Source organism: Tamandua tetradactyla, chromosome 3 (assembly GCF_023851605.1).
Source record: "Tamandua tetradactyla isolate mTamTet1 chromosome 3, mTamTet1.pri, whole genome shotgun sequence".
In the NCBI taxonomy this organism is placed as follows: Eukaryota; Metazoa; Chordata; class Mammalia; order Pilosa; family Myrmecophagidae; genus Tamandua; species Tamandua tetradactyla.
Window position 1 is genome coordinate 191,338,149 of NC_135329.1, and position 12,072 is coordinate 191,350,220.

At 40.5% G+C, this 12,072-nt stretch overlaps 1 protein-coding gene across 1 annotated transcript in view; it reads right to left on the minus strand.

The window, feature by feature from the left end:
- MREG (melanoregulin) overlaps positions 1 to 12,072 on the minus strand; it is a 58,785-nt gene that overhangs the window by 45,994 nt on the left and 719 nt on the right. The gene's annotated exons all lie outside the window — the stretch shown is intronic.

Sequence of the window (12,072 nt, forward strand, 5' to 3'; positions counted from 1 at the left end):
ATAAACGCTCAGAAAGATCAAATGTGGCACAGTCCCAGGGCTCAGTCCCTGCCCTCTCCCCTGCTTCTTCTCACTCCTGGTCATCTAACCTGATCTCATGGTTTTAAATACCATCTACTTGAGGAAGATTCCCAAATCCATACCTGTATCTGTCCCCAGCTCAGACGTCTTTCCCAAATCCCAGGCTCCTCCAGCTAACAGCCTTCTTCCCCACCGCACTTGGACGCCCGTTACACAACTCAAGGTCAATACTGCCAAAATTGAGCGCCTGTTCTTCCCAACAAATCTGACCCACAAGCAGCCTCCCCACTCCCCGCTGAGAAGATGGCAATTCCATCCTGACCATCGCTCAGGCCAAAACATCTGACTCTCTCATCCCCTATATCCAACCCATCAGAAAAACCCACTGACCCTATGTTCAAAACAAATCCACCTTTACCACCACCAACCTCAGCCAAGGCTTCTTAGCTCTTGCCTGAATACCTGCAATAATTTTTTCACTGATCTCTCTTTCTACCTTTGACTTCCCTCACTCCTAAGTCTATTCCTTTTTTTTTTAAAAAAAAGTATTTTTATTGACATATCTTCACACACCATCCAAAGTATACAATCAATGGTTCACAATATCATCATCACATAGTTGTGTATTCATCATCATGATCATTTTTAGAACATATGACTAACTCCAGAAAAAGAAATAAAGAGAAAAAAGAAAAAACATACATTCCATACCCCTTATCCCTCCCCTTCTCACTGATCACAAATATTGCAAATTACCCAACTTTTTTACCCCTTATTCCCACCCCTCCTATTATTTATTTTATGTCCTTATTTTTTCAGTCATCTGTCCATACCCTGGATAAAGGGAGCATCGGCCACAAAGTTTTCACAATCACACGGTCACATTATAAAAGTTAAACAATTATACAATTTCAAGAATAAAGGCCTCTAGAACACAGTTTAACAAAGCCACTCCAATACACCATAAACTAAAAAGGGATAGCTCTATGATACACAGGAACAATCTCCAGGATAACCTCTCGACTGTGTTTGAAATATTTTAGCCACTAAAACTTTGCTTCGTATCTCTATGCCCCCTTTTGGTCAAGAAGGCTTTCTCAATCCCATGTTGTCAGGTCCCAGCTCATCCCCAGGAATCATGTCCCACGTTGCCAGGGAGATTTACACCCCTGGGAGTCATGTACCATGTAGTGGGGAGGGCAGTGAGTTCACCTGCCAGTTGGCTTAGACAGAGAGGACCCATCTGAGCAAAAAAGAGGTTCTCAGAGATGACTCTTAGGTATAATTATAAGTAGGTTTAGCTTCTCGTAGGCAGGAATAAGTTTCATAGGGGCGAGCCCCAAGATCAAGGACTCAGCCTATTGAATTGGTTGTCCCCACTTCTTATAAGAATATTTGAATTTCCCAGATGGGAAATTTAGTATTTCCTCCTTTCTCCCCAGTCCCCCAAGAGGATTTTGCAAATACTTTTTTATTCACTGTCCAAATTACTCTGGGATGTATCAGGGCATCACCCTAACCTGGACAAATCAACAAAATCTCACTGCCTATTCAAGATTTCATTTACTTACGATGTTGGAATAAACTGATCATACACATTAAATTAGATATTATGCTATGAAAAAATATAAATTTTGCACCAAATAAACAAAAGTTGAAGTTTTAAAATACAGATCATATCATCCTTTACTCTGTATTCTGATTTACCTTAGTCCTATCCAGATCAGTTCTATTCATATCTCTAGTCGAAGTCTGATCACTTTTTCAACTTTTTTAACAGCTGCTGTATGGGATTATGCTATCTAGTCTATTCTGAACACTAACAGCCAGAGTGATCCTTTTAATGTGTAAGCCAGATCATTCTATTCCTCAATGGCTCTGAATGACTTAAGAATATAAGCCAAAGACCTACTGGGGCCAAGGCCCCACATGCTCCCCAGCCACTCTGGCCTCTTAGTATTTCCTGAAACTCACCTCTCACACTTCCACTTCAGGCTCTTGCACTAGCTGATCCTTCTGCCTTAATGCTTTCTCCCAGATATCCATGTACCTCACTATCTCTCCTCCAGGAAATCTTAGTTTAAACCTTATCTCCTCTGTCAGGCCCACCCTGACCAATCATTTAAAACTGTAAGCACACTCCTTTCCCTCTGCTTTACTTCTTTTTCCTCTTCATTTATCTTCTGATTTAGTTGTCATGTATAACAAGCACATAGTGTATACTATGAAAACATAAAACAGTGTATGACCCCTCTCCACTAGAATAAAAGCCCCACAAGGGGCAGGGAGCTTTATTTATTTTGCTCAGAGATGTATCTCCAGTGCTTAGAACAGTGCTGGGCACGTACAAGGTGCCCAATAAATACTTGCTGAATGAATGAACTGTCATTTCCCAAGTTCTCAGGGCTCTGAATGCAAAAACCAGGCTAGAAAACCAGTCTTTAGGCTCACTCTCAACATTTTTTTTCAGCTATTATGAAGGTGGAGCTCATAGTCTTGTGGAAAGGAACAGACAATAAACACATTTGCTTATGTCAGGTGATGATCAGGCCTATAAAGAAATACGCAGTGGGGTAAGTGCCAGATGGAGGGGGCAATGGGTCTCTTTCACAGTGGTAGATCAGGGAAGAGCTTTCCAACAAGGTAACTGTGAGCAGAGGCCTGAATGACATGAAGGAGTGATCCATGCAAATGACTGGAAGAGGATCGTTCCAGACAGAGGGGACAGGAGGTGCAAAGGCCCTGAGACAGCAGCTTGCTTGCAGTATCTAAGGAACCAGGAGGGGTATTTGAGGAAGCAGCCCATATGGCTGATGATGATCAACTTCACCTTATGTGTCAACTTGAAAATCTAAACCACACATAATAGCCTTCAAACTGGAAACCACCCAAAAATCCACCAGCATAAAATGGGAGAACAAAATAGAATACTGTTAATAAGCAGTCAGAACCAAAACCTACAGCTATACACAATAAGGATGAATCTCACAAAGTTGAGCCAATGAAGCAGGTCAGGCAAGAACTCACACGGTCGTTCTCCATTTATGTAAAGTTTAAAAGCAGGCAGGAATAAAGAACATCTTAGGTGGGAAAACTACCAAGAAAAGAAAGTAAATGACAGTCACAAAAGTCCAGAAACAATCAGGGAAGGACACAGGGTTGGCAATGGCTATCTCTTGTCCTGGGTGGTGGTGACAAGAGTATTGAGTTTAAAGTTCTTCTTTATTCCATACATATCTTTATATGCATCAGTTTGAGATATCACACACATACACACAAAATTTTAAAACATTTTTAAAAAGAAAATCTAAGTCAGAGAAAATTCAGGAAAGTTCTACCACTAGTTAGATACAGACAGTAACAGGGCTTCTTGTTAAATAAATACCCTTAGATATATCCTGTCTCACCAAAATTAATTTCAGAAGAGCACAAGAGTAGACTGCCTCGTATATAATTGGCACAAATCAAATGTCTGTTAACAGACTAAACAATCTGACCCAGCATTTAAGCAGAATTTACTTTTTAAACAAAGGTTCAGTGATAAGATCACATCAAGAGACCTAGAGAATAAAAGGTTCCAGGAAACCCAGATCATGTGATAAGTTAGAGAAAGAAACTTCATCTTCTTAGGAACTGTCAGTGTCAGTAAAACTGACTAATATGTCACAAAAAGAGAAGAGGGATGCTGGGAGTGGCCTGGGAAGAAGCCTTTTTAAAGTCATCCTTATTCATCAGGCACAGCTGATGTGTCAGCCTCCTACTTATTGGTCCTGAGGACATTTTGCCCTATTTCGGGAACAGCACTTAGGATTCGCCCCTATTTCTCCTCAGTTTTCCAAGGAGGTAAAAATACAAGCCTGGAAATGAGACTCTTCTAGCCAGGGATTTTCCTGCCTCTGCAGATGCCTCCTGTGAATCAGCACCTGGCCCCAGGGTTTCTGGCTTCTTGACCTGCAGGATTCTGCGGGAAGGCGATGGACCAGCTGTGTCAGCCCTGCACCATCTGCTCAGGGACTGGCTCGGGGAAATGCAGCAGCACATTATGGAGAAAGAACACTGGTCCCGGAGTCCAGCCATCTGGGCCATGGGCTGAGCGCTCTCACTGATGATAACCTAATAGCTAAAGTTATCATTTTTTTTTTTATGGAGCTCTTTTTAATTTTTTTAAACATTTTTTATTGTAAAATAAAACATATATACCAAAAAGCAATATTTCAAAGAATATTTTAACAAGCAGTTATAGAACAGTTGTCAAAGTTCAGTATGAATTACAGTTCCACAGTTTCAGGTTTTTCCTTCGAGCTGCTCCAAAACACTAGAAACTAAAAGAAGTATCAATATAATGATTCAGTAGTCACACTCATTTGTTAAATCCTAACTTCGCTGTTATAACTCCTCTTTCTCTTCTGTTTCTCCTCCCAATCTTTAGGGATATTTGGGTTATGCCCATTCTAATTTTTTTCATGTTGAAAAGGGGTGTTGACAATATGGGATAAGGGGATGGAACTGCTTGATGTCCTTGGAGAGACTGGCACCTCTGGGTTTCAGGACTTACCTGGCCAAGGAACCACCTGAAGGTTTCAGGTTTATAAAAAGTAAACTTAGAGTGTGCAACTTTTATAGGATCTCAGATAAAGCCCTGGGTATTCTTTAGGGTTAACACAAATGTTGTCGGTTGGGGATTGGCAAACCATAGCCAACACTTTTTTAAAGGCCATCCAAGGGAAGATCATTTGATCAGCTTAAAGGTGAAGAGAAATCACACTGAAATGGAAAACTCTCGATGAAGGTAAAAGGTGATTGTACCTGTATAGTTGGTAATGATTCCCTTTTAAAGGTCTTGCACCCTCCCTTGCCCCCTACCCCTTTTTCCCCTGACATCTGGTTTCACTAGCCTTGCTATAGAAAGACAAGTCCGGTGTTTCTGGACCAGGCTATGACAATTCATGGAAAACTCCATACTTCAAACACTATTTCTATTACATGCCACAAAAGCATCAGCAATGCACCTCCTACATCCTAGGAGGTTCTGCTCTTTCTATGGCATTGCAGTATAAAAGGATTTGAATCACAGCTCTGCTCTACTGCCTGTGTGCCTCAGAGCAAGTTACTTAAGGTCTCTGGGCTTCAGTTTCTTCAACCGTCTAGGGAGGATTATAAAAGTAATTGCCTCATAGGGTTATGGTGAGATATTAACCAATAGATATAAAACCCTTACAACAGTGCCTAGTACACAGTAAGCAATACGTATGACGGAGAAAGCATCATGAGAGCTGGGGCAGGGATGACAAACGTCACCCATGCTTGCCTCTGCAATCTTTTCTGCATGTTGGAGCGGCTGAACTCAAACTGAACCATTTCTTCATGGCCTGCGGCCAGGGAAATTCGATTCTGTTGCCTACGCTCACAAGATCAGATCAATTCCCTCTTATAAAGGCCTCCTATGTGGGCATGAAACCATCACGAAGTGCAAACTGGAGATTTTATTTTATTTTTCCCTAGTGGGAATTCCAGGCACTGTGGAGAAATAAAATACTGACATCTATTCTGTGTTCACTGTCCGCAGACAGGTGCATAGATCCTATTAGGAACGGAAGCTGCAGGTAAGCACTGAGAACGGCAGAGGACAAGTCCCTTACGAAAGCTCATTAGATGGTTTCCTGGGGTGGGTGAAGAGAGAGCATGAATGAAAACTTATCATGGTTATTAGTTCTTTTCCTTTTTTTGCTTTTGAATACCTGGATAGTCATCATGCTTATCACTCATTGACAGCCAATAAAAATTAAAGAGTAAGAACTATATTTCCCTGAAAAACTTCAAAGTAACCCACTTGAAGATGCTTTAGTGCTAGGACGTTGAAACCACAGCTCTTTCACATTCCATTGCCATCTCTTCCAGGCCTCTGCATTGGATATAATATCTAAATTGTATATTACATGGCAGGAGACTCTACAGTGTTGGAGGAGTTAGGTATTTCTCTACTTAAGGGTGATTGCAACTGGGCCTCCAGAATTGTATTTCAAGGGTCACAAGTCATGCTCAGGGGGACTTTTATATGGCTAGAGCATGTTGTTATTACCAACAGAAGAAAGTCATACTGTAAAAGTGAAACAAAAGCCAATGCTCTGAGCTCAAATATTTTCCCAAAAGTACCTTGTAGAGGATTGAATAGTGACCCCCAAACAATAGGTTGAAGTCCCAACCGTTCCCCTCTTCTTGGCACCTATGAATATGACCTTCTTTGGAAGTAGGGTCTGTGCAGATGTAATCAAGTTAAGGATCTCAAGATGAGATCATCATGGATTTAGGGCATGCCCTAAATGCAATAGCTGACGTCCTTATGAAGAGGAAGAAGCGGGAGATCTGAGACACAGAGATAGACTTGGAGAGGCACATGGAAGAAGGCCACATGAAAAAGGAAGCTGAGAGTGAAGTGACGCTGCCACAAGCCAAGGAGCTACAGCACCCCCAAAAGCTGGAAGAGGCAAGGAAGTGCTCTTCCTTTAGAGTCTTTGGAGAGGGTATGGCCCTGCTGACTCCTTGATTTTGGATTCCTGGCCTCCAGAACTGTGGGAGAATAAATTTGTTGTTTTAAGCCACTGAGGTTGTGGTATTTTGTTATGGCAAACCTAGGAAACTTATACAGACTCCAAATGTGTCTTAATTAGTAAAAAAATCTTGAGTCAAAAGCCATTCAATGTTTTACAGACAAATGATCAATTAAAATTGATCCATTTGCCATTCCAAAAAAATCCATTTGCACTACTATTCTATCCTTAATTCCTATTTTTATTTGGTGTTTTGTTGCTGTTGTAGTTTTGGTCATTATTTCCTGTAACTTAGAAATGCAATCAGGGAATAGCATGCAGAAGTTCCAACCTTATTCAGATAGTTAACAAGATGAATCCTACATGACTCAATTCTAAAATTGGGGTGGAGGTAAGAAAACAGTGAGTATGTGAATGAAAGACTGGCATTCTTTGAGGTTGAAGCCTGGGATTTAGATCAGGCCATGTCTCCTTTCTCCAGGTCCAGACTTGTTCTTATGCTTCACTGGGTTACAAACGTCTACTCAACTGTTAGTGGGTGAAGATGCTTCTGGGCAGGTGAAGAGTTGGGCAAACAGCCAAGATATACATTCCCTGGGCGTTCAGGTTCCTTCCTCATACTACAGACAGCCTCGCTGCCCTGTAGTCCATGTCGACTCAAACAGAACCTCAGCTAACACCAACCGCTAGAGAGAGGATGCACTAGGAAGGGCCTGGAACTAGAGACTGTCAAGCCAGGAAATCATGCATTAAAACCAGATCACCCAGGGTGGGCCACGGTGGTTCAGCAGGCAAGAATACTCACCTGCCACGCCAGAGGACCCGGGTTCGATTCCCGGTGCCTGCCCATGTAAAAAAAAAAAATCAGATCACCCCCTTTACAGACAAAAACATGGGTCAAGAGGTTATGCGACTCTATGAAATCTCACAGCTGGGTAACAGCAGAACCAGGACTAGGATTCAGGTCTCCTACTGGGCTTGGTTCATAGTGCCAGGCTGCTTCTGCATCTAGGTAGAAGTCTAACAGTGAAGGTCATGGAAGAAGGGAAGGAGGCAGGTGCCTAAAACTGAAGGGGCTAAGGCTAGTGATATCCTCCAGTGTCTAGAATATAAACTCTATGTTACTTCTGGGAAATGTTTCATGGCTATCTGAACTTTCAACATACAAGGCACAGACTTGGAAGTCAGATAGACAGAGATTCAAATTCTAGTTCTGTGACTTACTAGATATAACTTTGACTTAATTACTTAAGCTCTCTAACCCCTGGATTCTTCATCTATAAAAATGGGGATAAATAACACCATCTCATTTGATAATGGTGATGAGTAAGTGGCAGAATGTATATAAAGAGATCTCACTTATGCCATAGTCTGTAAAGTTTAAGAATGGTAAACCCAGACTCAGTTTAGAGAGCACCTTTGGAGGTGAGTGGGGGATGCAGCCATGGAGGGACAAAGAGGGCTTCTACTGCATTGTACACGCTTTATTCCTTAAAGTGGGTGCAGGGGATATGGGTGTTTATTCTTTTATTTTTTATAGCTGTGTTTAAAATAGTTTTTAAAAAGACTGAGACATAGAAAGCAATTAATAAGTGGCTATTATGATAATTACTATTCATCAAAAGTGTTCATTCAGCTCTGACTGGGCTTCAGATACAGGGGATACTAAAGTAAGATGCAGTCCACTTCAACCGAGCAGGGGCTACAGCACCTACCTTTTAACTGTAACACCAGGCAGGATGCGGGGCAAAAAGAGAGGAAAGAGACACCATACTCACTTGGGAAGACTTTCTAAGGCTTCATTACAAAGGTGGCAACTGGAATGGTGTAAAAACTAAGCAGAATTTTAAGTAAAGAAATGAGAAAGACGTCTCAGATTATGTCTCAGGTTAACTGATGTCTCAGTCATGGCGCTGGCAAAGACACCAGGAGGGAAACGGCCACAAATAGACTGATCCTAGGCAAAGAGACTAGAGAATGCAAAATCAAAGAAGCCAGAGGAGGAGGAAATGTGAAGGAAGGGGTGTGATACTCCACGGGCCCTGAGGAAAGAATGGCAGATCTCTTTTTCTTGTAACTTCTAAGAGAGCAATTCTCATGTGATTATCTGGGGCCAGAAACCAGATTCATGTGAGTGGATGGAGAAGGAGGCGGTAAGGGGTACAACTGACAACTCGGTAAAGATGTTTCTCGGTGAATCAAAGGACAGAAGAGGATGGTAGATGAAGGACACGGCAATATCGAGATGAATTCTTAGACAGAGGGAGCCTCAGAATTTTCCTAGAGAAAGGTAAAGAAAGAATAAATGTGGCTGTGGTGGGTTGAATTGTCTATCACAGTGTGGACATGTTCTTGGTGTAGACCCATTATAAACAGGATTTCTTGAAGATGTTATTTCAGTTAAGGTGGAATCAGGTTGGGCTTTAATCTACATTACCAGAGAGTCAGACAGAGAGAAGCAATAGGAAGCCAGAAGCTGGACGTGGAACCAGAAGAGAAAGAAGACACTGCCATATGCATTGCCATGTGACACAGAAACCAAGGGCCATGGATCATCACTGGCAGCCAGCCCCAGCACACCACAGTTTTTGAGAAAATGTTGCCTTGTTGACACCTCAATTTTGAACTTCTCATAGCCTCAAAGCCACAAACTAATAAATTCTGTTGACTAAACCAACCCACTGTGCAGTATTTGTTTTTAGCAGTTGGGAAACTAAGGCACAGAGAGAAATACAGATGCAAACCAGAGAAAGACAGGCCTTCCCTCTTGGATATAAGGTTCCAGAAAAAGCAAAAGGAACAGGTCAAAATTTTCTGCAAAATTGTTCTGTAATCCTACAACTTCTCTAATTTAAATACACATATACAAACACATCCACCAACAGCAGAAATGACCCAATTAAAAAATAAGAATTAAAACTGTAAGTGGAATTGTCAGACCAACAAATGGGCTGAGACGAAGAGTTGTTTTTCCTGGGTGCTTTTTGGAGTCCCGGGTGCTTTTTGGAAAAGGACTTGGGTGATCATACGCACAAATGACCACACCTTCTCCAAGTACTATTGTGTTTGGGGCATGGAATAACCTTTAAAAGATTCTTTTAAGATAGAGTAAAGGATTTCTTTGGGAAAAAAAGAGGTATCTATACAAAACCTACTTTATAAATTTAAAAAAGATGATATGAAGAATGAAGTTCTCAATAAAATAATAATTCAGGACAATCGGCCACATGATTTCACTACATCATCAAGATTTCAAACCAGCCACTTTGGAAAACAGTCTGGCAGCTCCTCAAAAATGTAAATATAGAATTCCCATATGTCCCAGCAATTTCACTCCTAGGTATTTATCCAAGGGACATGAAAACATATATCCACACAAATACTTGTACATAAACGTTCATACAAGATTACTCATAATAGCCAAAAAGTGGAAACAACCCAAATGTCCAACTGATGAAAAATTAAACAAAATATCCATACAATGGAATATTATTTAGCTATAAAAGAAGGAATGAAGTACTGATATATGCTACATAAGCCACATATTATATGATTCCATGTCTCTGGAATAGGCAAATGTATAGAGACAAAAGGCAGATTAGTAGTTGCCTGGGGCAGGGGATGGAGGTGGGGTGGAGAAAGAGTGACTGCTAATGGGTATGGGATTCCTTTAGGGGGTGAAAGAAAATAACATGAAAATAGTCTAGCATTAGATGGTGATGATGGTTGCACAACTTTGAGCACATATTAAAGAAAACCACTGAATTTCACACTTTAAAAAAATAATAATAATAAACTCTTAAAAAAGGATTTCACACCAGACCTTCCATTTGACTTCAGCAGGAAAGAATATGCCAGACTATCCCCTGCACACACACACACACACACACACATACACACACTGACCCATACACCCACTAACAAGTTATTCTTCCCAAAATGTGGTTATATTGAAATGACGCCAGAGTGACACTAAACCACACAAGACCAGTCCACTCATACTCACATGCTCAGAAGAATAACAATAATTCATAACTAAAGTTTATTGCATGTTTACTTACGTGTCAGACATGAGTCTAAGCACTTCACTCGTATTATTTCATTTAATTTCTCACAGCATCCCTCTGAGGTATGCACACTATTATTATCTCCATTTTACAGATGAGGAAATTGAGGCACAAATAAGTTTAATAACTTGTGCAGAGTCAACCAGGTGGAATGTTAACCCCGGGCAATAATCAGGAGCACTATACTATTTTGTCCCAATTGATCCCTTCTTCTTAAAATAACTTGCAAAATTCACTGATGTAGACAGGAGAGGGTCTAGATTTTTTTTTTTAATGAAAACTAGTAACTCAAATAGTAGTCCCAGACAGAAAATTGCAAATACCCAAGGCTCTTGAGAATGAGACGAAGCTGGGGGGTGTATTTCATGTTATTAAAGAGCATACTGGTATCTAAAGATGAAATTATGGATTACTATCCACCACTTGAAAAAAAATTTTTTTAATCAGAGAAGTTGTGGCTTTTACAGAACAATCATGCAAAAAATACAGGACTCTCATATACCACCCTATTATTAGCACCTTGCTTGGTGTGGTACATTTGCTACTATTGATGAAAGCATATTTTTATAATTGCACTATTAACTATAGTTCATGGTTTAATTTGGGACTTCACTGTGTCACCATTTTTAAGACTAGTCCTGGCTTATTCCAGTTCTCCCTGCCCAAAAAAGTTAATCTAAGCGGGAGCACCATCAGCAACAGTAAACAAAATATAGTGTATTGTGTGTATGAATGTTCATATATATAAGATATACATGGCAGATATGTTTATATACATCTGTGCGAACTGAATAGTGAAGGGCAGATGCTAAGTTTTAAATTTTAAGCCACAGAAGAGAGCTGAGCAGAAGCTGAGCAAAAAAAAATCAAAGAAGACTGCTTGAGGGAGCCTGGAAAAATGACATCTAGAAAGGATAAATCCCACTATTTGAAGGAAGCCTGGAGGGAGTAAGAAGAGAAGATTGTTTCCAGAGGAGGAACAATGCCCACCTGATTGAATCGAGGAATGTCCGTGGAAAATAGAGTGCACTGGCGTAAAAGGGTTAGTTAGGTAGGATCTCAAAAGTCAGGGGAAGTGTTTGGGTTTGATATACTAAGATAAAATCAATCATATTTTTAAAAAACGTTTTTAAAGCTTTATCATATATTAGAGGTATATCATAAGAAATACCAGCTTTGATATTTGCTTACCCAAACCTGGAGCTCAGCCTTACATACCATTACCTAATCTCATTATAAATACTCTGTTTGTTGTATCTACCCTCAAGGGCTGACCTAAAAGAAAAAGTCCCTAATTTCAGCAAAGCCAAGATATAAAATAATCTCCTAAAATCATAGCCCTGAACAAAACTACGTGCGCGGTAGGGCTCTTTCACAAAGTTACTTTAGCACCTTGCCCAACGAGTATTAAATTTCCTCACACTTCAGAGCTTAAC